Raw genomic sequence first — 25,698 nt, 5'->3', positions numbered from 1 at the left:
ATTTATGTGCATTAGGTGTCTGCTCCATAGAGATATACATGTCATGGACCCTGGTTGCATGGACAAAATGAACTCTGGAATGGGATACGTGCTTCCATCTTTGACTAGCTATGTCTGTAATTTCCAGGGGATGTAGTTATTGAGAACAGCTGTGGAAAATAATTCAGAGTTTTAAATAGGCATTTATTTTTCAATTTACTCTACGAGATGTACTATATATATGTAATGTATTGTAAGACTATTAATAAAGCTTGTTACATTGCAAAAAAAAAAGGCGTTTCTTTTTGTACAGCACTAAGTTTACTTGAGAACATATGTTCCTTCTTCAAGCAGTGTAATGTGAACTTTTGGTGCAGCTTCTGGTTGTGCTTACACTGTTTACCTGAAAGACAGAAAGAGTTTGAAAACAACAATGTAAATAAACTGGAAGTAGACATTAAACTGGGGAAACAATGTTAATAATCGTTAGTTGTGCATAGTTTTTATTCTTCAGTAATGGTTGAGGAGGATGTTGCCAGCTGTGGATACAGGCAACTTTGTTAGTTCCTTCTATTAAATTAATACAGGCGATGCATTAGGTTAATTAATTTATGATTATTAGGAAGGTTAATTTAGTATTCTTATTTATAATATCTATCTATCTATCATCTATCTATCTATCTATCATCTATCTATCCAGTTGAACTATTTTTACTCCATTACTATTAGCCAATCACCTAGTAGAGTAAAATTCTAGTGCTGACCTTAAAGGGGCAATTAATAGATAGATAGAAAGATAAGATATAGCCACCCCACCAAAACCAACAAACACTGTACACCCACCCTTGGGTGATTCCCCCTTTCTTTTTTTACTATTCTTACAGTTATTATTTTATTAAATATATAATGAGCAGCGCTAAACAGAGTATTCCAGTTCCTTATACAATGGCTTATACCTGACCACATTCAATTGTTTTCTTCCTTTGTTGATTTTTCCTATTTTATCATTTCATTTAAAAGACTGCAACACAAATTACAGAAAAGTGAGTGTTTGGAAGAAGGAATATGCTCCTCTTGTGGACGTAACTCGGCCAGTGTTCTCTCCCCTGATCCAATGGGCACTGGTGATTGTGAATGGCACATCTGAAGTCACATCCCGTTAAAAATAATGCAATGAAACAATGCAGTGAAACTCATTGGTCAGCATTAGGACATATTTCCTCCACATAGAAGCTTCCATGTTCAAATCCTGCTACCTACAATTAGAGGGATCTATAGATGATGAGAAATATCTCTACCCAGGATCATGGAGAGCTGTTGCCAGTCAGAGCATGACAATACTAGAAAAGTAGCCTGGCTATAAAGTTGTTTGGTATGCTCCTATGATTTGGGAATCTGTCTGGCTATGAATGTTGTTTATCTGCACTGCATTCCTATTAAAGGGATGTACAGTTGCATTATCTCCCAACTAGTCTAGTGCAGCCACAAGTGATGAGAGCTCCATTGTATGCTGCTGGTAGGCAATGAAACTGTCACTACAGTGCTTGGCAAGGAGCATCAAGCAATTGCCTGGGCAGAATGGACTGTTCCATTATTAAGAGTCATAGTTATGGGAGAGCTTTGTTTGCTCTTAGGGGTGTCGTCATGTGATGTCATGACATCCTGTTCTCTGCATGATCCCTGATTGAGTGGGATCATGTAGTAAAGGGGAAAAAGGTTTTCAGAGTGATTCCAAAGCAGCATCATATCAGGACAACAAACAATTCCCCCAAAACACAGAAAGCAATCTTAAGTCAACTTTTCATATAAAAACTTGAACCTCATGAATATTTAGTGCCAAATACCTAGATAATTTATTTATGATCCTCCTAGAACAAATCAGTTTAATTCCTTCCTGCCACTAGAGGGAGAGGTTAGAAAAGAGCAATATAAATTTGTCAACAAAGGGCCTGAGAGTGCTCAATTTCAAGAAGCCCGGAAAAGAGGGAGAGCCTTAGAGGTGCATGTCGCATTTCAGGTTAAAGGCTTCCTCATGGATGACTATGCAAACAGCAGCAACAAGAAATTCTACTTTAAGCTGTAAAAATAATAACCATATGCAGGAATTAGTCAACGAAGTGATTCGCTCAGCTATGTGTTATGTACTGTAGTTGTCTCAGTTTTAGAAAACATACAGTGCTCCTAAAATACATTGGGTTATGTGAAACGTTATGACAAATGCATCCAAAACAAGAATAACGTGATTGTAGTACCAGTCACAGTGCCACCCTTCCCTGTGCAGTGAGTAATGTGAGGCGTGATAGAATAAACTCAAACAGAGAATAAGCTGGATTAAAAATGGCCACAACTTTATTGATTACAGGTGTAGGTGGAATTTTGGCTCAGGCATTGGGTGTATATCCATTTTAGCCTCCTGCCAGAGGGCTGAAACCACTTCAGTGTCGTGCCAAGGAATGTGGCCTCCTCCAAGGTGTTGATCTACTGAGGTCACTGTCCTAAGGATGCCACTAGAAGCTCTATGGCCCATCTGTCCCCATGCTTCACTTCTGGACAAAAACTTCCACCGAGACCCCTCTAACAGGGTATCCTGATTACGCTGCTGGTTCAGGGCAGGGTGATGTACCACTTTACACCAAAGCTTGAAGACTAGGATTCCACCCAATGCCTTAACTGCTCAAAGTTGTGATGCTTTGCTATGAGGAAGGCAAAACCTCTAGACCGACCAATTTCTCTAAAGGCAAATTCCTTCCTGGCTCTGAATACGGCAACCATTAGCAACTATAGCAAGGTCAGGATCCACTAAGAATGAAAACCAGATAAATGGAGTAAGGAATAAAGAGAGGTTAAAGCAGCAACCTTAAAGGAAAATTATGATTAGAATACATAATACAGAATAGACCTTCCACAGAAAGGTCCAAAAACCAGAGTCAAAGGATGGCCAAGAGCAATAACAAAGGACTTAAGTAAGTGCAATATGCAACCAGCACCTGCAATATACACCCACCCACAAAGATAACCTCAGAGATCTCTGGCTTGTCCATTCCTCCCCTCTAAGTAGGTCTCTTGTCTTTGAATATGGATATATTGGTTGGTTTTTCAAAAGGATGTGATGTTAGCCTAGACTTCTTTAGTAAAATATTGTATATTTATATTGTATATTTTGGTAGTTTTATAAAGTTGAACAGATGAAGCTCCTGAATTTTTAAACAGCAAATTTCAGATATTCAAATTATTTCTTTAAACAAAAAAGTTCCCCTCCTCTCTTTTTAATAAGCCCTGCAAGTAAAAAGCTTTTACATATTGATGTAAACTTCTGTGGTCCCTGCAACTGCAATGCATCTACACAATAACAAACCTTAAATAAGCACATGTTTATAATACCCTGGATCTCAATTTAATGGCATCCTTTGTGTTTAGAATATCCTGCCATTAAGCAGTGCTTTATTCAGAGCTGTATTATTATCTTTGTTATCCATGAATATGTGTTCACTTCCTAACGCTTCTCAGCCAATTAAGCTTTTTCATTTTCATTTTTCACATCACCTGATGTGCTCATTAGAAAGCTGTAGGATACGATCCACCGGGAACTTCTTCTATACAAGCTCCATCAACATGAATGGTATGTACGTAAGATTACAACACTTGGGATTTGAGCAAAGAGTAGAATGTGTTCCTTAATCGTTATACTGAAAATTGATTAGCAGAGTGTGTGACTTTCTCAGTTTCATCAATTGATTTCAGCAAGGCCTCCTTTCATCTCTCATTTCCAGTTTTTATTTTTTATTTTTAAATTTAAAAGCATTTATAAAATGCTCAATCTTTCAAAAATCTCTAAGTGCATAGTATAAAACAACAGCAAAAGCAAAACAAAAAACCCATTTAAGCAATAGTATAAAAGCATAGAAAAATAATAACAGGAATCCAGGAAACTTCAACACATAAAATGTCAGGATCTGGCTGGATGAAGAAGAGTGGTAGGAGGAACCAGCCAGGGAACCCCCAGAGGAGGAAAGCTAAGAGCAGGGGATTGCTGGTGGGACACTGAGGAGAGGTCAGAGGAAGAAGACTGGGAGGAAGTGCTGAAGGGGTGACAGGGTTTAGTGAGCAGGAAGAGCCTGTGACAGGGAGCAGTTCAGACTCCAAAGCTGAAGCAGAGGAGAGGGTGGTCAAGGAATTGCTGAAGAATCCAGAGACCTTCCCTCTCTTGCTGCAACAAGCTCCCCTCCCCCCCCCGGTTTCCAAGAACTCACAGAGCAATGAGAAGAGCAGAACAGAGGTCAGAGGTGTGCATGTGCAGTATGAGACTGCTTGGGAAACATGCAGGAGAGGAGGAGCCTTAGAGAGGCGTGGAAGCAATAGTATAAAAGCATAGAAACTGGCAACTGCTCCATAGGGGCAAGACCTGCTGAAGAATGTTGCTGAGACCACTGGGCTGTTGTATGTTCATTTCCTTGAATAATTAGTTAATTTCACTGACAAGAGAGATCTGCATTCTTTATTGCTGCATCTGACACCAACTTTGACATAAAACAAGGCCCAATCTTATGGGTCAGGGAAAGCTTGACAAATAGACTGGTCTTCACAAGACATGTAAAACAACTGTTGGTTGTTGCTTCACGTAGGGTAGAGTGAGTGGCATTGCATAGTACATGGTCAATAGCAGAAAATGCCCATTCTGGGGTCACCATGTTATGATATTTCACTTTCTTGTAGTAAGACTAAAGTAACTTCAAGCTTAGCTGTTAAGCTCAACAGAGCCAAGATTCCACCTATGAATATTTCACACACCACTGGCTTTATCTTTAGTGTGTGCTCATGAACTCAAATATAAAATGTTCTATAGTTGTTGTAGAACTATTACACTAAACAAACTTTTTAGAGTCAAAGTATTTAGTTTCTTTAAAACGCTTTCTGTCTAAGAGTGTAAGTGGTAACAATGCAGAAATAATGACATTTTGATGAAAAAGTGGACGTAGCACTGTGGGTTGGAATTTAAAATCACTGAGCTTATGGGCACATTTATTCTCAGTGATTGCTACAAATCAAATATTGATGAAATAAGATTAAGCTGTTAATAGGGCAATTTATTTCATCACTGGAACATGTAATTTTTCACATCTGTTCATTAGAGTATAGGCTCTACATCCTATTATAAAAAGATTTATCGGTTAGCATTACATTTTTAAAGCTTTCTTTGGGGCAAGAGAATACGATGAATGGATGGGACAGAATGAGAAACAGTTCACACAATCAGATTGCCTTGTGCAATGGCCAATTAATTGTCTGTGTAGCCCATAATAATGCACTGGGGAGAAGAAGCAGAGTAACAGATCACCATCAAGGAACCCTGTACAACCTCTGTTATCAATGCCTCTGAACAGCCAAGACAATGAAAAAATGTGAATCTTTTAAAATGAATGGTTGCTGTCACCTGGCTGCCATCCTTTCACTGAGAGCCAGTATGGTGTAGTGGTTAAGAGCGGTAGTCTCGTAATCTGGGGAACCGGGTTCGCGTCTCCGCTCCTCCACATGCAGCTGCTGGGTGACCTTGGGCCAGTCACACTTCTTTGAAGTCTCTCAGCCCCACTCACCTCACAGAGTGTTTGTTGTGGAGGAGGAAGGGAAAGGAGAATGTTAGCTGCTTTGAGACTCCTTAAAAGGAGTGAAAGGCGGGATATCAAATCCAGACTCTTCTTCTTCTTCACTAACATAAGCTCTTTAAAAAAACAAGCCGCTTCATGCAACAGGCAGAAGTTCAAAAGGTGCACCTTTCCTACCACAGCATATCTATGTTGGAAAAACTGCATATGTTGAATTTCTATATGTGGTGCAACTTTAAAAAGTTGGGGGAAACGGTTGTCCCTTCTGCTTCTTCATGATTTGGTCAACAGTTTTCACCCAGTCATTAATATTCAAGGGAAAGCTAGTTTCCTTTTCAATCTTTGAGGAAATAATAGGAATACACAGTAAAACTTGAATTGCCATTAATATTTTGCCTAAAGTAAAGCTCACAGTGAATTTAAAGGTTCCTCCTCATGTGGAATTGTCGAGGCAAGAAAAAAAAAAGATTAGGTTGTTGCGTCATGGCAGAGTTCATCTTTTCATGTAGAAGCCCTCAACTTCAGTCCCTGGAGCTTCCAGTTTGAAAAACAGATCTCAAAGTATCAGGGTTGAAAGGCTTTTTCCTGCATTGCAGGTGTTTGACTAGATGACCATTGGGTACCTTCCAACTCTACAATTCCATGATTCTACTTCTAGACTGCCAAAAATTGATAAAACAAAATTTCAAGGGGTTGGAAGGAAAACAAAACATTTCAAAGACTAGCAAAGATTCTCAGAAGGGATTCAGACAGTTATAATACGAATAGTTGCCTCCAGCTCTTTTTATGTACATTGCTCAGTTATAGAACATTTCAGTGAAGAAACACAGTCAACAACAATGTGCAGCATGCACAATTTTGTCATGTACATTGCTTTGGCATGACCTTGCAAACTGAGTTTCAAGGGAAGTTACAATATTATTACTGAATTACTTGTGTGCTAAAAGACAGGAATTGAGGGAAAGACTCAAAGGTTGGATACTAGTTGCTAGATGTCTGCTTTGAGCAGGGGGTTGGACAATATGTCTTCTAATGATCACTTCCAGCTCTTAAAATATATAGAGAAAGAGAGTTTTAAAGTCTCTTTCTACAAACTCAAGCAGGCATCATCACATTTCCAGCTATAGTTTGCTTTTTTGTTTTTGTTTTGCATCAAATTGTTGTCTTAATATGAAACAAAATGGTAGCTGGATGGTCACTGTGTTGCTCATGTTTTCAAATACAAGTTCAAGCCACTGTCTCTATAAGGGCCTACTGTATGGATTTTCTAATGAGTATTATGGATATAATACAAAAACACACATGCCTGCCAGCAATTGTCCCCTATAGACTATGTGACTTAGAATAAAAAAGAAACAAAAGGTTACAGCTTAGCTATTTAGTGCTCAGAATCCCACCCCCCCCGGAACGTTATAAAGAAAGCATCTCCTTTTATCATTATCGCAGATAATCTGCTTGTCTCTTATTCTTTGGAAAGAGAACTATACTGAATTTGAATGGATAGCTAATTTCACTAAAAATAACCATTATTTTGTACTTGCTTGCTTCACCAGCAAGCAATATGTACTTGAGAAGTATTGTACTGACTGTTGTGGTTGAGTAACATCTTGCAATGTATGATGTGATGCCAGAGTTGCAGATGCATTGTAAGAGCAGGTGCACCAACTACAAATCATTGAGATCGAAGTGCCAGTCAATCAGATGAAAGGTCCCTCTAGCTCAGTATATTGCTAATGACAGCTGGCAGTACTAGATGTAACCGAGTCAGTGCCTAAGTCAATCTTGGCATTTCCTGTGTCTGGTATTAATCCACAGACAGATGGTAGCAGAGTAGCTGCCATACTCAAGAGCTGTGACCAATGAGAATGGGAAAGTAAAACCTTAACTTTCAGCTTAATATGCTTGCTTAATAGGAGACTTATGCTTACTCGTCTCCAATTTGATTGCAAACAAACTGAAAACAAAGGGAGCTGCCTTATATTGAGCAGGATGATCTAGGTTAGCACTGAGTAGCGGCAGCTCTCCAGGGTTCCAGAGAGGAGACATTCCCAGCCCAACTTTCTGGGGATTGTACCTGGGACCTTTTGCATGCAAATCAGATGCTCTGCCACTAAGCTATGATACCTCCTCATATAATCTACATGTTGGAAATAGTTTGGGCAAGTCAGAACATTTTTAAAACTCATGCTGGGACTTCACCATGGCTCCTTTGGGTAGGAAGGGTGGTAGAATAACAATAAGGCATAAATCTTTTGGAAAGATATACTAGCCACATTAGTTAGCTTGAAATCTATTCAAAACTGGCCTTCCTGCATGTGACAGAATCAAATTATCCCCTAGCCCTGCATGAAACCTTTCTGTTTTTGTTTAGTGCTAGGAATTAAGGTGGCTTGGCCAAACATCTGTAAGCAACATGTGGTCAGATAAGCAAAATAGTTTAGGAAAGCAAAAAGTCCTCAAAGGTGAAATACAAAATATAGCAACACAACAAAAAGAGAGGTCATATACGCATATTGATTGGCTTCCATATTTTTCAAGGGTGCCAATAAACAACAAATGAATGAAGATATTTTGAAAAAGTAAGGGTCAGATACTCCAGATGTCTAATAATTCAGGTTACAAAGTTTGCTGTAATTGTTCTGCAGTGGTGTATGATATGAAGTCCCACAATGTAGCTTGAAATTAATCTGGTTTTGCAATGCCATGTAACTCTCGCATGCCAGATTCTTTTTTCTTTTCACATTTCAATTCCTCATCTGGGAGAGCAGAGGTTCCCCAGCATTATAAATATATTTCTACTCATTGTGACAGCTTACAGCTTTTAGCAATAAAGATTCATTCATTCATTCATTCATTCAATATACAGTGGTACCTCGGGTTACATATGCTTCAGGTTACAGACTCCACTAACCCAAAAATAGTACCTCGGGTTAAGAACTTTGCTTCAGGATGAGAACAGAAATCGTGCTCCGGTGGTTCGGTGGCAGCAGGAGGCCCTATTAGCTAAAGTGGTGCTTCAGGTTAAGAACAGTTTCAGGTTAAGAACGGACCTCCAGAACGAATTAAGTACTCAACCCGAGGTACCACTGTAATAGCCAATAGTAGTTATCCAGTGTTTCAGGCAGGAGACATTCCCAGCCCTACTTGGAGAAGCTTACCTTGGAAGTAATACTAGCTGACATTGCTCACCTAGCTTCCCAATGCTGCATGCAGGTTACTGAGAGGGAGAGGGTGATGTTGTGGCGATAAAGTTGCTGCCGTAACTTATGGATATGATTCCTGACATCAGCTCAAAATATTAGGGTCCTTGCCACTCCTGTATCCATAAATTCAAAAGGAGAGTATGATTAAAAAAAGCTGGGTATACATTGCTTTGGCTCAATGTTGAGGACTTGGCCTTTGTGAATGGGGTATTTCAGTTATGTTATTCTGTAATTAGGATGATACATCTCAATATGCTTCTCTAGAATATATCGGTACAACTTTATAGATGTGTCACAGATTCAGTCCAGAGTACCTTTGCCAAGCTGATAGGATACTGCATTAAAATCTTGGGCTACTATGAAAGGGGCTGTTAACGCAGGAGCATTAGCCTTGCTTATCACTTTAATGTCCTCCTTTGATGGCTAAGCAATGGCTAAGTCTTGAAATATTTACTACATAATGAGAATCTGTTATTACCCTACAGCCTCTTTTCCTGAGGGGTGAATATAGCCAAAAGCTCCATTTTCATCTGAGAGTTTTGATGAAGGAGTGCACATTTTGTCTTTCAGCTGTCATGATTGCAAAATGACAACTGCAATATATATACAAAAGGAAACTCGGTGTTCTTTTTATGTGGAGCAGAAAAAGGAGAACTCTGGCTCGTATTTTGCTGATTTGGAACCAAAATTGGAGAAGCTTTTTGGAAAAGAAAGCTTGGTTTTCAGGAGGCCATTGTTGGGATTTTAAGGAGCCCAATCTATAACCACCCTGCTTTATTCCTACCTGTTAAGTGGGTGGTGGTGGGAAGACAAACAGCATGGCTGAAATTGAGCACCATATAGCTTACAACATTTGGATCTATTGGCTGTGTCTAGCACTAGCCCAATTCAAATTAGACCCATTGAAATTAAAAGCACAACTAACCTAGGCTCATTAATTTCAATAGGTCTACTCTGAGTAGGACTAGCATAGGACACAACCCAATGAATGAGCAAGACTGAGCTTCAAAAGATGCCATAGTCTGTTTAAAGACCAGGTGGGTCTTATTTCCTACAGGAAGTACCACTATTACTGACCAGGGCATTATTGGATAGTTCTTGTAGTTACTCCTACTGCTGTGTTGACAATTTCATCAAACTATAACCTGGAGATCTTTCTTCAATTTACTAGCTGTGTGCCACATGCAGACAGCAAGGACATTATAGAGAAATGTTCTTGGCAGCTGCTGTCAATGGCGGAATTTATTTCCCCTAGGGATTTGCCAGCATCTAAGGATTTTTTGAAAGTGTGGTCTAAAGTTCTCATAGTTGGTGGGAAGGGAAAAGTCAATAAAGATGAATTGGTGTTTTGTGCTTTTGTCCCATGTCTATAGAAAATTTTATATCTGTGTGGGTTTTAAATTATTGGAAATGACTCCCAAGGCTTTAGAATCATGCAGGGCAGAAATGTGCATGAGTAAAAAATAAGAATGAAATAAAAATCATAAGACATAGTGTTAGTGAACAAGAAGGCAATAGCCGAGCTGCAGAATTCATAATATTGCAAGTGAGGGTTTCGGTGGGAGCCTCTCAATCAATGCAAAAAGCAGCTGTGGCAGGAGGGGCAGTCTGGATCAGGGCCATGGCAGTGGCAAATGATTAAAACTCCCTCCTCCAATGCTACAGTCCTGGTTCAGATCTCTCTCTCTCCCTGCCCTCTGCTACCACTTTGACTGCTAATGCAAAAACCATCACTTGATTAATATCTCATCTAGTTTGGTGCACAATAATATCGTGGGGAAAAGCTGGAAGAATGAAAAGACCTGCCATCTCCCAGCTCTGCAATTGAAAACAAATTATTTCTGGACTCTTAATTGCTTCTCACTGCAATTTTTATTTCTTGGTCATTCTTCTTTGTGCTCCTCTTTGACACGGAGCCACGCATTCTATGATGATTGCTAATAATCGCATCATAAACTCCCTGAACCTTAGCTGGCCATAATTTTTAGCAAGCTGAAGTTGAGAGTAGGAGCGGAGCAAGAGGGAGGGGGAGCAGTAAAGCAGTAGCTTTGACATGTGATTTTGCTGCCATTCTAATATGGTTAAATCTGGTCCAGAAAACTCCTGGACATGTGTCTTCAGTGATTTGCAAGCACACTATTGTTAATTAACGATCTCAAATGCCCATGCTCAGTGTAAGAATTAAATATTTTCTGTGGCAAAATTTCCTTCCTGGGTTTTTTCTCGATAACCACCACTCTGAAGAAGGGGGTTTAAAGACACTTGATATTAGTATAATAGAGTGACCATTGTTGATGGATATAGTATTTTTTGGACATGACAGATACACCAGTGATATGCTGGCAAAATAGCTAAAGTGGGACAGCCTCAGGCAGTGCAACATTTATTTAATTTCCAATATTTATGAACAGCTTTCTGTCATGAATGGTCACAAAATGGTTTGCAGAAGAACAGCTGCAGTGGGTGATTTGGTGTTGCACACCTGTCTTCCTGAAAGTGAGCATTGTTGATAATTCCTGAGAAGGAGAGGTGAGGAGCAGAGAGCAGTGTTCAATGTGGTCCAGGTTCAAGAGTCAGATTAGCTCTGCTGCCGTGCCTGCACTGTGCTCCCTGTGCCTTGCCCTTGCCCCTTTTGGTAAGTAGGGGTGATGCTAGCCGCTGGAAAACCAGGTGTGAAACATCACCCTGTGTTTATTGCCCAACTGCTGCTGCAAAACCATCAATAATACAATGCATCAGTCAAGCAACACGGTGTTTAAAACAAGAAAAAACACAGGTGAAAACATCAGATAGGCATAATTTGACTTAGAATGCCTTGTTTTCGTTGAACACCTGGAGTTCAGCAGGGTGGGGGACAGACTTATCTCAGTTGGGATGAAGTTCCATAGAGTCAGCCCCATAATTCTTAATGCATGGATCCTGGTAGATATGCGCTGTACATCTGAGGCATGGTAGACCACTAACAAAGACACCTCTGAAGATTTCAGCGATAGGGCAGGGTAAGACGGAATTGGGTATCCTGGACCCAAGTAATAAAGAATCCTGAACTTACCCAGTAACATACGGGCACCCGGGTTATGTGCTAGGGGGTTGGTCTGTGCCATATCCTATACCTATGCTGTATCCTGTGATTTGTAACTATTTTTAAAATTTACATATTTCATATATAGAGACACAGCAATCTTAGATATGTGATTTATGGGACTGCTGTATTGTATATGCCAATAATAAGCACAAGTCCATTGTGAATTTCATCTTGAACAGTGAAATCAATGTGCTATCAGGCACGTCCAACTTCCAAGGGACTGTGATCTACTCCCATTATAAAAAAACCTGGCAGTGATCTACCTGTTGGATTGACCAGAGTTGCTGAGCTTTTTTTTTGGGGGGGGGGACTTTGAGCCAAAGTTGTTTAGCTTTTTTGGGGAGGGGAGCAGGTTCCCAAAATCAACCATGATCGACCAGGGTAGATCGACCAGTAGATCGTGATCGACCTGTTGGGCATCACTGTGCTATATAATAGAGCACATCCTTTTTTGATGGAGGATGTGCTGGGAGATATTCCTAATGAATTGGCCTTTGGATAGTCACCAGGTCAGGAAAAGTCAAAGTGGTACTGCAATCACTGCAGACACTAAATCATAAAGATCAACAGAAAAAATATTCCCGTGACAACATATTTTGATAAAAATATCTGATTTTCTTTTATATTGTGGTCTTGACCTGCAACCGATTTACTTGCCTGGTAGAGTTTCTGAAAGACAGTTGAAATAATGAAGTTGCAGACTAAAAAAGAAAGAAAAAGCAAGTCCTTCTAGAGATTTATCACTTACTGCTACCACGGAGAGTTTGGTGGTCTTTTTACTTTTCTTGGCTTAATTCATGAGCATCTGAAAGAGGTGTTATGGTTTGTACTTTGAAAGTATTTTAGGAGTTTAGCAATACCAGTTGCTGAGCGCTCTTGCAGGCTTCCCATGGGCATTTTAGTCAACCATGTGGGAATTAGACTCTAGTTCCCATTTGCAGAGATATGCAGAAGTCAGCTCTGGGATGTTTGACCCTTTAATTAGTTCTCTTTTCTCCTCCTATAAAAACTGTTGTTGTTTAGTCGTGTCCGACTCTTCGTGACCCCATGGACCAGAGCACGCCAGGCACTCCTGTCTTCACCTATAAAAACTATGCAAGTTTGAAATAATATATAACTTTTACTTAGTATACTTTTACTTAGTATACTTTCAGTTGCAGATTAAATATACAACACAGGTAGGTGATACTTAAATTGCTAATAGGTCTCACATAGATTAAACTATTACAGACTGACTGATATTCTGACTCTGAGGCAGGCAGCAGCAAAACACAACACACCTGCTGCTCTAACCGTTAAGACTAAATGCCATAACTGTACCAACTTCCATAACTACCACAGAGTATATGACATCATAGAGTTCCACAGCTCTTGCAATTAACCCTTTACATATGCATTTTGGGTGCTAACAACCCACAAGCCACTGTGAGAACAGGACGCTGGACTAGGTGGCCTGATCCAGCAGGCTCGTCTTATGTTCTCAGTACCTGCTACATTGTTTGCTATAGAATAGACATTAAAAAAAACAGCCAACCGCCATGTTGGTTAGAATGCAAATGCATGATGAAAAAGGGGTGTAAAAAAAGGCCTTTCTTTGTTTTCTGCTATGGATACCCAGTTCACATTAAAACACTTTAACAGTGAAATTATGTAAACTCCACTGAACTCAACAAGACTTACTCCACAGGAAATTATATATAGCAGGGATGGGGAACTAGCAGCCCTCCAAATGTGGTTGGGTTACACCTCCTATCATCCCTGAGCATTGGCCATGCTGGCTGGGTTTGATAGGATTTTGAGTCCAGCAACACCTGGAGGGCCACAAATTTGTCACCACTGGTGTTTAGGGTGCAGCCAAAATCACTATGACTATTGCTCTTTGAAAATATATGTCTTAGAAAGGGAGGGAGCATGGAATGCAGACATTGCAGCCAACAGAAAATCTATTTTAGGGAGACTTATATTTTCCCCTGCAGGGAAAATCTTGATACCCTGTGTGCTTACGCGAATCAATAAATGGGCACATGGTGCACTCAAGAATAGTTATAATCCCTTTCACTGAAAAAAAATGTGTGTTCATCTATATGTTTATTTACAAGTCAATACAGATTTCTTCTCTCTAAAGCCATTCTCCATCCTTGTTTGCCCTGGAGGAACTTCCATTTTTATTGGCTCTAACTCATACATATCTTACTTGCCTTAAGGCAAAAAGTCACAAACCATAGGTTTATTTATAACTCATCATGTTTCATTCCAGTGGTTTTCTCTAGTTTCACCTAGAGTATTGACTCAGTAGATCATTTTAAACTGCTATTTAAATGCTGGAAAATGTAATTATTAACATTATACTCTCATGCCCAGCATTCATGGCGCAAAATATAATCACACTAATTGGTAATAATTCCTATTTGTGCTGTTAAATCTCTGCAACTTTAGCTATGGTGCTTATTCTCTTTAGATTCATTATTCACAAGGCAAAGTTTTCTCACGCTGACGTTTATCAGAAATTCCATATTAGTCATAGTATGAAGAAGGTGGTTTGCCAGGTTACATGCTTGAGGTTCCTGATCTACCTTCAATTCTGCCATTGCAACATAAATCAAGACTGACACAGCTTCTCCCACACAACTGCCTGTTCTGTACAACTGCATGCTGGATTTCCCACAGAAATTGAAATGGGATGGAGGGGTGTATTGGAATTTGGGGGAGGCAACTAGGGGTTAAGGACTGTGGAATATTACCCTAGGCAAATCTCAAGCCATGTAGCACCATTGTGAAAAATTGAAAATTAACAGTATTACTACTGCTAATAATTAGCAATAATCTTAATCCTATCTTGGTTTCTTGCTATACATTTGCACATTAACTTCTTGAGTGCAGTACATTCAATCTGATAGTCACTTCATTGACATTCTTCTTCTTACAATTTATTACCTGCCCTTCACCCCAGGTCATGGGCTGGTTGCAACAAATAAAACAGAGTATTAAAAACAGTTAAAACAATTTAAAATTACAGAAATAAAGCAGGTCCTAAAAATATACACCACAGTTGTCAAAGGCCAGAATAAAGAAGTGTGTCTTCAGTATTCGCCGAAAGCTGTATAATGAAGTTGCCAGGCATACCTCTCAACTGATATACTTACTAGTTTATTCCTGTATCAGGCAAAAGTGGTTTCTTTCAGAGTACAAGATTCTGTTCCATGAATGTTCAGCTGTAGCTGATGGGGCCAGAAGTAACAAGAGATGAATACCTATTTCTTTTCTTCCAAGAGGCACCAAAACCAGACTAAATTACCATTGGAGACAAATATCACTCACTTTTGAATAATATTCCATTCTAGCCCTCTTCAGGCAGTGTACTAACATGTAAAACTAATACGTAGTGTGGGGAGAAAGGGGATAAGCTGGTTAAACTTACCATCACTGTCTTCTGAAATGGGGACTCTCCTGTACCCATGGGGCCTCCCAACATGAAGTAGAACACTGGAGGTGGACTTTTTCACTGGTGGTACCAATGTTGTGGAATCCCTTCCCTGACTGAAATATCTGTGATCCCATTGATATTGGCTTTGTTTAAGACACACCTGTTTAGACAAGCATTCCCCTTAACTTGAACTTCTGTTATGTTATTATTTTTAACTGGCTTGTCTTATTGTACATTTTAATTAAGGATGTTTTAATGCATTGATGGAATGGATTTATTGTGTATTTTGATTATGTATGAATCTAATAATTTATTCTATAGGTGTAAATTGCTTAGAAGGCATTTTGTCATGTAAGCGGTATATATATATATTTAATGAAACTAAAAACTCAATATTCTGCCCTTATCATATTTCAACCTCATTGCTCTCTTACTCTTCTTTTCATGCTTTAGAAGCCAAATTGTGCTAAAACCTATGCAGGCCTATGTTGGTACAGAGGAGTGAGTATTCTGATTGTCCAGAGTTCCTGCTCACTTAGAGCAGCCCTGCCCTATATATTTTTACATGCAGAGGTCCCCCTTCGGAGGACTAGAGTGAAGACTTCCTAACTCCACCGCCTAGCCTGCCTATGATTGGGCAGTTCAAAATTTGAAGCTTGGAGGGCTATCCAACAGGCGGCTGTGGAGAAATGGCTTTTGCCACCCAATAATAAAGGGGGAGCTCATAACAGGCCACAACCACTGCCTACCCCCCCAAGAAGGGTAAGCAGCCATTCCAAATGCACAGCTGTGGGTGCAAGGCCAGCAGACATGTGGACAAAGGAGATCATAACTAACCAGTGCAATTTTACTCCCCCAAAGTGTTTATCAGGGGGAGTGAATCTGCAATGGTCAGCTTCACCCCTGGTGCCAACAGGGTGTGTGGATGTTTTATGAACAATGCATAAGAGGCTGAGTTCATCTGACAAATGTTATGTCACACAAGGAAGGATGTGACAAACTGCTGGAAGAAGCAATTCTTTGGGGGGGGGGTGTTATTCTCTTCTGTTACTAGAAATACTGATAAATACGGACTTCTAATGTTCCCTTGACGTTAAGTCCAAGGGGAGAGCAAAAGTCATTATATCTGTCAACTTTGCTAAAATGACTAAGGTGTGATGAAGTACTGGGTTGTCATGCCATCTATTCAGTTCCAACTCATCACAAAGAGGTTCCTCTCCAAGTGCTTCCTTCCCTCTCTGCTTTTAATTTCCCAGTTGGTTCCATTCGATATGTTTTGATGAAATACTCTCTTTAGATCTATCACTCAAATCAGTACTTTTTATCTTTTGGTTTCCCCTGCTTTGGCTTGCCTCCTTCATTTCATTTTTTATGTGCACAGTCAATCTTTCTCCATAGGTTTCGGAGATAATGGGTATAGGCGACTCTCAATTTATGCTGGGGTTGCAGTTCTGGGGATAGGGCCTAAAGCCAAAACCGTGTATAGTCAAAACTTATTGGGTTCAATGGGTGGGAATGCAAAAAAAAAGGTCAACCCCCTTTCCACCCCTCCTTCTTTTTGGCAAGCACATAAAGCTGAATGTGCACAAGTTAAATGTGCATCAAGCCATAATATTTGCATGTATTTCCAAGCCATCATATTTTTGAAAGCAAGAGTTAGCTTAATATAGTATCTTTTAACCATCTTTCTGCCTGTACAAGCACAAAAAGCTTTGTACTGTACAGTAATAATTAAGTTTCCTATCTGTGGTTTGTAGTTTTTGATTGAAGCGAAACAAAGTTTCAGAGGGCTCTTATGGAAAAGATAATGAATGTAACCTCCTGACAGAAGAGCATGAAACACACATAAATGAAAAGAAATATCAAAGCATGGGTAATGTCTTTTCTTAATCTTTAGAAGACCAATTTATGGAATATGCATTCTTTCTCAGCAGTGCCGAGCAATGCAAATCTCTTGCATTTCAGATCCAAGTTGAAAATAAATGATAATGCCGTGAAGTATCAGATGAATAATGTTTCCAAAAGGAGAACAAAAGAAGCAATTAGCTACCCATAGGTCTGGGATGTGTGTGTGTATGTGTGTGTGTGTGTATGTATTCCAATGGTCCTAAATCTGGCATATATTTTCTGTGTGAATGAAACAACCAAGCTTAAAACAGTCCTTAACAATGATCAAATAGATAAAACAAGAGTTAAGGTTAAAATATAACTAATACAGGCATTTATTATGAATAAAAATATCTACATATACACACTATTTTAATTATATAAAGGCAAAATATGCATTTTGACTACATCTTCCTCAACAGCAATCTTGTTAAGCATTTAAGACCACTGAGCAAGACATAGCTGAAAGGTGCTTGGCCTTTTTATATATTTCTGACTTGTTTATGTATTTGTAATTCATATTTTCATTATATTTATATCTTGTACTCTCCCACCCTGAGATCAATCTGAATGCTATGCTATTCACATATGTACATATGATGTTCAAACTAGAGATGACCCTTTTCTGTAGCTGAATTAAAAATAAATTCTAGAGACTTGAGGAAAGAAGCTACTCGTATTTCAAATGAAAATTGCCTTTGGTTGCTGTGGAGCTAACCTCTAAACCTTACACTCCTTTGGCTTTTTAGCATCGACAGGCTGCTAGGTTGCTTGATCTGTGTGAGAAAAGGAGAACTACATACCGGTACTTTGTAGTAGCTTAGCAACTACAAGGTGACCTGTCCCCACCCCAGCAGTTGGCAACCATGGGCACCTCTGTAATGTTGCAACTCACTCCTCCACAACCAACCAAGAGGCCAGCTGGCCAAAGCTGAAATACTGTGATGTTTTAGACAGCATGAAAAAGAAAATGAACTGAATGGGGCTCATTGAATGAAATGTTTGTTAGTTCTGAAACAAATGCAGAAGGGAACAAATTGGCATGAATGGAATTCCCCTTTGGGACTACCATTCATACCCATTTGTACCATTCAGATGTTGTAAGGTCTTGTCTTACTTTGTGGTGGTAGTGCTGAGTTTGGAAAGTCTCTGAGAAGCGGCTCATTTTCTCCCCAGACTGCCTTAGCCATTGTGTCTTTCTAAGATGTTAGGGGAGGGAATATGGAAGCCAGCACATGAAAAATGTCAGTCTGTACTGGTGATCATTTTTATTGTTGCTGATATTTCCCAGAATTACACAACACCTCCAAGATGAGTAGCTGCCAGACTCAGCCTGTTGCTGCCAAAGGTGGTGAATATAAAGAAAAGGAAAAGGGTGAACAAAAGAATGAATGTTAACTTAAGTACAAAACTGAATGTGACCTCGGTGAATGAATAATAAAATGAATGTGATTTTTTAAAATGAACTACTAATGAAATTAATGAATCTTAATGCCAACAGTGAATGGAGTTGCTTATAAATGGCTTGAGACCATAGTATAGCCTTCCCCATATTGGTAACTTTCAGAAATTTTTCTCCACCTTAATAACTTTTAATATTCAGGAACTTGAGGGCTTCCATTTGAAGTCTTTTAAATAACAATTGCAGGGAAGAACCTTTGTGGGAAATCCCTTAATTTTGGAGTAAGGCAACCTTCCCCAGCCTGGTGCTCTCGAGAGGTTATTGGACTACAACTCCCATCAGCCCCAGCCATCATGGCTAATGGTTGGGAAAGTGGGGAGCTTTTGTCCAACAATGTCTTTGGGACACCAGGTTGCAGAAGGGTGCAATAGTAAGATTGCTGGCATCATGGAACCCCCTGAAGTCCTGGTACTCAGATGGCTGCCCCAACTCTCTAACAGGCATGTGGTGAAAACTGTCCACTGTATCTGTCCATGAAATCTTGCTGGTTGTAAGTTTTTTTCTTCTAAAGAAAAGGGCTATAGAGTTGCTAACTGAAATCTACGTGTCCATCTCCTGGGACCTGACTAGACCGCCAGATTCTTGTCCAAGTTCTTCTCAGGCTTTCTCTTTCAATGACTGAGCGCCATAAACCATCCAGTGCTTTTAGCTGTTCTGTAAGCCCTTTGACTGAAGACTGGGTATGGATATTTGCAATAAATAAATCTGTTAGAACAGATATGATAGCTATTTAAGCAAGCCTTTAACTTGTTAAGGAAAATCTTTCAATCAAACATGCTTTCAATTCATATTAATAATAGATTGTAAGTATAACGTCTTTATCACTTGAGGCTCAAGTATTCTCTGTGGCTAGGAATGCCTTTTACCAGCTCTGTCTGGTTCACCCACTACAGCTGTTCCCTGGACAGGGATAGCCTGACCACTGTGATGTTGACCTTGAGGCTGGATTCCTGCAATGCACTCTGCATGGGGTTGCCCTTGGACCTCACCTGAAAGCCCCAGCTGGTGCAGAATGCAGCAGACAGACTGCTGATGGGGGCACATGGCCAACACTACCTGACATCTTTGTCTAACAATCTGCACTGGCTGCCCATCTGCCACTGAGCCACATTCAAGGTCTGTTGCAATGTACGGAAGCCCCACATGAAGCCCTCAGGAGTTAAGCTGTATTTTAAGCAGGCTTTATTCCAGTTGCAGTTTTGCATCATCATAAAGCCATCTTCTTACATCCAGGAACCAGCATACACAGGTTGGGTTGCATTCAGGGGAGAAGCCAGTGTGGAGAAGTCAAACATACCTCTTTTTACTAGCTGGCTATAGACCAATTAGGCAACTCCCCACATCTCATGGTGCTGACTCATCAAATGATGTTGAGTCAGCATTTTCTCTTAGCACAAAATGCCTACAACACTCCAACAAGGTCCTCGTATTAATTTACAAAGCACTGAACAACTTAGGCCCAGTGTATCTTAGGGACCACCTAAACTCTTGTTCTGTCTATTTACTCAAGATTTCCAAATGCCAGTCTGCCAGCACAGAAGTAGCAAATAATTTAAGGCACCTTAATGACTTGATTTGGTGTAAGCCAGGGCTAGCTAACATGGTGCCCTCCAGATGCTGGAATAAGCTCCCATCATCCCTGACGATTGGTTGCTGTTATTGTTGTTGTTAATATTTATTTCCCACCTTTTCCCCAAGCTGGGACTCAAGGTGGCTTGAAGATAAAATAGAAAAAGTTAAAACAAAGGAAAGATGGTCATTAAAAAGTAATTAAAGATAGTCATTAAAGATAGTAGTCACTAAAAGGTAATTCAACTCTCTTGACTGGGGCCAGTAAGAGTTGTTTTCCAGCAACCTCTGGAGGACACAATATTGGCTATCTTGGGCATAAGCTTTTAGGGGCTGGATTCCACTTTGTCAGATGCAAATGGACTCTGTTCGACAACAGCTTCTACTGTAATTCATTTGTCAGTGCCATGAAACCCCTAGCTGTATTCACCCAAAATGTGCAAAAACCATGGAGGGCAATTGGCAAGAGAACAGGACAGGTTAGGGCTGTTGATCTGGATCAGCTAACAACCTTGAATCCTGTTATCAGACTTAGGCCAGTAGATTGCAAAGTACAACAGAGTTGAGCAAATTCACCGAGTGTTAGATCCAAAGCCTTTTCATGCATCAGCAGAAATTTCAAGCATTCGACAGTGGGACAATGCTGCACAGCTGGGAAAAGAAAAATGATTTCTTTAGAAGTACCATTCACATTTTTATCAGCGCATTGCTATGATTTCTCTGTCCGCCTCCTTTTCCTAATCTGGTCTTGACAGTCAATTTCATTGGTATGTCTTCAGATGACAATAAATGACTTTGCCACAGAGGAGAAGGAATGAATGCGCTTCTTTACAATGGGATAGTGGCTGTTAAGATGCAAATGCAAGCACTTGACTGCATGCACTTCTAAATCAAATACCCCATAAACTGAAAACCAAGGTCTCACATGCATTTTACCTTTGGGTATGAATGTGTACATTCTAAAACCCCACTATACACTACACTGGTGTAAAAATGACCTGATACCCATCATTATTTTCACTTGCAATGCCATTTCCCATAAATAAATATGGTAACAGCGCAAGAATACATGTCAATTCAAATGTTGTAGAATAATCGCCCTATATACTAATGCACACTGACTTGGAGGGTTGGCCGCTGATGAAATTACATGGCCCCTACTCCTGTGCTTCCAGACTGCAGGCTGATCTGCAGAAGTCAGCAGATGATGCTTTTAACAGGATAGAGGTAAACGTTAGCCTTGTTCATGCATTCCAAGAATCACACAGTGTGATTGGGGCAGAGAGGTGTGCACAATTGCCCCATCCCCAGTGTCCCCATCCTTCCAGTGCCAATCCTGACCTTCCTGAGTGGGTAAGGTCTGAATGGGGATTTTTCCACGTGCAGTGATGGGGGAGAAATTTGTTTAAAGTGTGAACTAATGTGAACCTGCATAATCATACTTCCTTAGGCAATACATGAACCAAAACACAGCTGTCCTTCAAAATTCACATTTCTCCCAGTTTTGCAATGCAGTTCTCCAACCAAATAATTTCTAACAACAACAACAACAATGCATATATCTTCACATTTCCCCCCTACAAAAATGCATTATATTAGGGGAAATTACTTGCAGAAATATGTATATTAGGAGAAATATGCATGGAGTTTCATGCAGACTTAAAAATATGTTTGCAAACTGATGCTGAAATGGGGCAAACGGAACCTGAGAATGGAAAAATTAGAAATGGAATGATAACATAACTGACAGATTCATTCATCCTTCTTTAGGATCCTACCTGTGATCAGGACTGCTGCTTTTTCAGGGGAAGATTCTAAGTCTGCTCAGCCAGATGCACTTAGAATCCCACTTCAGAGCTCCCCACTCAATGCAGGAACGTCTGGGGTGAAGTTGGTAGGGACAGGGGACTTTATGTGGCTTTTCATTCCCACTACATGTTATACCCATAAGGATTCTCTGAATGCATGAGTAGAGTTATTGCCACCTGTTAATTGCTGCTGGGACATAGCAACAGGGAATGGCAAACCTACCGACAAAGAAAAAAACAGGTGGCTAAAACATTGTGTGTGCCTCTGTGGATGAGGTGGGAAGAGGGAAATGAAGCCTCATTGTTGAGGAGAACCAGGATTAGGGCCACAGTGAATGGGCAGTATCAACGCTTTCTCTTGTGTCATTGTCCTAATGATCATCACCCCACCTCCCCAGTGGTTCTGATTGGCATCAGAATTAGACTGCCATAATGTGTAGTTTATCCTGGGGGTACACCCTACTTATGGCAAGAAAGGTGATCCAGATTTAACAATAGTCAAAACTGCAGACAGTCCTACATCAATGATAAGTGCAGCAGCCTAACGGCCAGGGACCTTTGGAGTATTAGAAACTAGAAGGAAACTGGGAGAAGAAAATCCTTGAACAAATGCATCCCAAGAGAATGAACAAAGGAATTTACAGAAAAGTTGGTAATCTTACACCAGTCCCTACTTATCACATCCCTATGCATCACATCCTTATATCTTTGAGTATAGCATTGGGAAAAGAAAAGAAAATATTGTGACAGAATCTTCTTTTTCGTCTGTGCTCCACTAGTAGTGCTTATACCAGCCTTCACAGAATTCAGTGATCTTGAAACATATTGATTTAAAATCCACAGAAATGAATACAGAAGTGTGCATCTGTGTGGAAATAATGCAAGACTATCATCTTTTATAGTTTGATGAACAACCAACAGGATGAGAGACTGCTCCTACTCCAACAATTCAAAAGGAACAAACCAGATTTGCTAAGTGAGGTGAATTGTGGCAAACATTTGGCAACGATCAGATTACACATGCATGCAAAAGTCATCATTTCTCCCTCCTCCAATTCCTCTGTATATTATCCTGTTATAGGATTCGAGGGGTGGTTTGGATGTTGCCTGTGGGTGCTAACAAAACCTGTAATTTTATATCTACAGGGTGGGAGTTGGTTGTAGAAGAAACTGCTGAACTGGTCAAACCATTTTCTTTAAGCTGGTTAGATCTGTAGAAATCCCCAACTGCATGACTGAAGATGTGGATGAAGAACAGATGTGTTGCCATCAAGATAAGTGCATCAGCCTTCACCCTCCCACCTGGCTGGAGACCAAGTCATCTTGTAAGAAGGAGGAAAAAATAGCTGGGGCTTGTATGAGAGTCTGGGGTTGAAGATGGAAAGCGATAGAGGTTGAGTTTGCTCTCTGTGCTGAGACCAAAACTTTGGCTTTGGGGAGCCTCCCTGACAACCATATGTGGAAACAAGATCTGTTGGAATGTTAACTCTGTGAGCCCTTCCATCTTAATCTCAGACTGTGTATATGCGTAAATAAAATCACAAACCCAAAGGACACCAGAGTCTCCAATGACCTTCATTCTAAGGAAACGGAATCTTGGATAAGTGGTGACACCCCTGGACTTACTTGCCGCTTGGAGATTGGGGTGCATGCAAAGGGTATCAAAGACCAGGGTAAAGAGGTGTGTTTCACTTCCTCTGAATCTTTTTTTAAAGTGCTATTTCTATATGCTGCTTTTGTAATTGTTAATTTGTTAGCTTCCCCCCTCCCCCCCAATTGTATTTTATCATTGTGTTAGCTGTCCTGTTTTGGGGTTGGAGGAAACCTCTTCTGACAAATGGGGCATATTTCCCTTTCTAAGCCAACTAATTAATAATAATAATAATAAAAAAATGTTACACTGTCCTGAGAATCTTGGAAGAAGAGCAGAACAAAAGCCTCAAAAATGCCTGCTTATTAAGATGCAGATTTTAGTTACTAAAATGAAAAACATTTTTTTTTCACTGAAATGCCAATGCCCAGAGGATTGATTGTTACCATTTTACTTCATTAATGCAAATATATGCATGTTTTCCCAGAAGTAAACCTCACTGTGTTCAACTGGGTTTACTTTCAGTGGAAGTGTGCATAGTCAGCCGCCCACATTCCAGCAATGTTGCTATTCCTTTCAGAAAACGACACTGCCATCCATTACCATCAGGTCAAATTTCACCCTTTGGCCAAAAAAGGGAGCATTAGTAATATTGACAATTAAATTATGCTCAGTAAGATGATTGTTTCAGTCTGTCTGTTGGTAGCTTCAATAAGGCAATTCTGCACTGCCGTCAGTTCAGATATGAAATGCTCTTTGCAAGGAAACATTGCGAAGACATTACTGAGTGGAAGCGGGGGTGGACTGGTTTCACGGCCCAGGGGACTGAAATGTCAGGGTTAGGTCCGTAAATATACACACAAAATAAATCAACTAACTTGCTGAGTGTCTGGACTACAATGCGCCCTAGCAGGTCTCCTCCTGTTTCGACCAGCTCCTTCTTTTCCATTACCTTCAATAATATTGAGGGAAAAGATGATCATCCCAGCAGCCTTAAGTGACATAAAAATGATGATAATAATAAAAGGAGAAAATAAACTCTATAAATAAAATAAATTTTAATTGGGGGAGAGTATTTTGTTTTATTAAGATACGTTTTATTCTCTCATGCCAATCCAAATATCCATCACTATCCAGTGATGGATATTTGTCCAGTTAGAACACTAGGGAGCAAGCTCAGGCAGAAAAGGCCCAGCAGAGAAGAACTAAGCACATCCTCATGGAGGCGGTTTCATGAAGCCCCTTTAATAAGAAAACAAGTAGAAAAATGAATTCTTTTAAGTGGTTCTGCCTTCTGTTTGTTGGATTTGGAATCAGTCTATCATGCAGGCATCCTTAAGTCTTCATGGAACCTCCACAAGGATTTGCTACCAGGTATTCATTGTAGAGAACTGTACAGCAGCTAAGAACATTTGAAGCACTTTGTGCTCCTTATAAGTCCTACTTTCCCTATGGAGAACTGAGGTAAGGTGGGAAGCATACCTAAGGTCATAGTATCCATAGCCATTTGCAAACCGAAGATTTCTGTGTGTGTAATTTTAGGTTTTGTTTTGTTTTGCTTTGCTTTCTTCTAGTGTGTTTATATGAATATTATAATATTGTTAGAAATTTAGTTTTGCAACAGTTCCTAACTATATTGCATTCTTTTTAGTGGGAGAGACTGTAGAAAATGCTTTGCATGCAGGTCTTCAGTTTATTTCATGACATCTGCAAGTGTGCTTCTGAACCCACATGCATATCCAGCACTCATGTGTATTCAACACACAACTCTGAGAGGATTGGATTCTTTTGCTAGAGTCAGTATGTGTGTCTGTTATTGAAACATGTTTATTCTTATCCTTATGCCCCATGAAAAAGTTGTGCACACTGGGAAATAAATAAATGTTGGTTTATTACATGGCACAAACCATATTACAAATATGTAGGCACCAAATCATTCAGTAGAAGCTTCTTCTTCTTTGGCGATCACTCGTAGCCAAGTAAGATTGTCTTCCATAAACACAGTTTTAGCAGTGAGTCTGTAAGTGACTGTGGAGGCCAATTCTGAATCCACCAGCCCCACAGTGGGGACATAGGTTTCCGTGCCGGAG

At 40.0% G+C, this 25,698-nt stretch overlaps 1 long non-coding RNA gene across 2 annotated transcripts; it reads right to left on the bottom strand.

The window, feature by feature from the left end:
• Positions 1-210: 210 nt before the first annotated feature.
• LOC128423370 (uncharacterized) lies at positions 211-13,287 on the bottom strand. Of its 2 annotated transcripts, XR_008332736.1 has the most exons (3): positions 12,616-13,183; positions 8,738-8,895; positions 211-382 (listed from the first exon to the last, which is right to left on the bottom strand). It is a non-coding gene; the product is annotated as an uncharacterized LOC128423370 (long non-coding RNA). The 2 variants fall into 2 exon arrangements; XR_008332737.1 differs by lacking the exon at positions 8,738-8,895 and having other exon boundaries at positions 12,616-13,287.
• Between the last annotated feature and the right edge of the window lie 12,411 nt (positions 13,288-25,698).

The sequence above is a fragment of the Podarcis raffonei genome, chromosome 11 (genome assembly GCF_027172205.1).
Source record: "Podarcis raffonei isolate rPodRaf1 chromosome 11, rPodRaf1.pri, whole genome shotgun sequence".
Classification (NCBI taxonomy): domain Eukaryota; kingdom Metazoa; phylum Chordata; class Lepidosauria; order Squamata; family Lacertidae; genus Podarcis; species Podarcis raffonei.
This window is presented reverse-complemented; position numbering and strand designations above follow the sequence as displayed.